Source organism: Nanorana parkeri, unplaced genomic scaffold (assembly GCF_000935625.1).
Source record: "Nanorana parkeri isolate BGI_ZX_2015 unplaced genomic scaffold, ASM93562v1 scaffold414, whole genome shotgun sequence".
Classification (NCBI taxonomy): Eukaryota; Metazoa; Chordata; class Amphibia; order Anura; family Dicroglossidae; genus Nanorana; species Nanorana parkeri.
In genome coordinates this window covers 770,069-771,119 of record NW_017306682.1, presented here as the reverse complement: position 1 = coordinate 771,119, position 1,051 = coordinate 770,069, and the positions used below count along the sequence as shown (strand labels likewise).

At 48.6% G+C, this 1,051-nt stretch overlaps 1 protein-coding gene across 1 annotated transcript in view; it reads right to left on the bottom strand.

Moving 5' to 3' along the window:
- NUP160 (nucleoporin 160) overlaps positions 1–1,051 on the bottom strand; it is a 37,571-nt gene that overhangs the window by 17,006 nt on the left and 19,514 nt on the right. The gene's annotated exons all lie outside the window — the stretch shown is intronic.

The window sequence follows — 1,051 nt, the reverse complement described above, 5'->3', positions numbered from 1 at the left end:
CGATCTACTGAGCCGACCTGTGACAGTCTCATTGTCACAGGTCGGCTAGAACTATGAGGTGAGTGAAAAGCACTCACCTCATAGTTCTCCTTTAGGCTGGGTTCCCACCTAGGCGTTCGAAATATGCCTGTATGACGCGCGTTTTGCGGTCCATGTTTTAACCGTGATTTGCAGCCCACAAAACGCGCGTCAAACGCGGGCTACCTGGCTGTATCCTAATGGATACGCGCGGAAATACGCCCCAAAGAAGCTCCTGTACTTCTTTGGGCATAGGGCGTTTTTCAGCAAGTTCCGACACGCTGAAATACGCCCAAGTGAGAACCATGCCCATAGGAAATAATGGGATTTCACTTGCAGGGCGTTTTACAGCGCGTCGATCAGCGCTGTAAAACACCCAGGTGTGAACCCGGACTTAATGGCTCTAAAATTATTGCTCTCACTCCGTTTGCGGCGATATGCAACATGTGCGGCACATAGGCGCACCTGACACATATATGCGTGTGTATGTGGGGGGAGCGGACTTAAAAAAAATGTTTACAAAAATAAATGTTATGCTTCTTTATTTTTCTTTATCAAATCTTTCATTTTTGTATTACTTTTTTTTTTTTTAAATACAACTTTATTGCTATTACATGGGGGGCTAAGAAGCCCCCTATGGGATAGCCAATTTACATGACAGGTCCTCTTTATGGAGACATCAGGGGTCTCCAAGACCCCTAATGTCACCTAGGGACCCCCAGAGAAGCTGATGAAGCAGAGATCGGCTTCATCAGCTTCTCTAGCTGGAGAGTGACACTGAATGCAGGAAGTGATGTAATATACATCACTTCCTGCATTCGGGGACTGAGAGGAGATCAAAGGGAGTTCGTGTACTGAACTCCCTTTGATCTCCTGTTACAGAGCCGTGCCGGTCCCAGCCGCATCGGGCACAGCGGATCTCGGGACTGGCAACGGCAGTGACAGCTTCTAAAACAAGCGATCGAGCGTCTCTCGAGACGCTCGATCGCTTGACTGTAAAGCTCACGGCCGGCCGTGTAATTACAACGGCCGG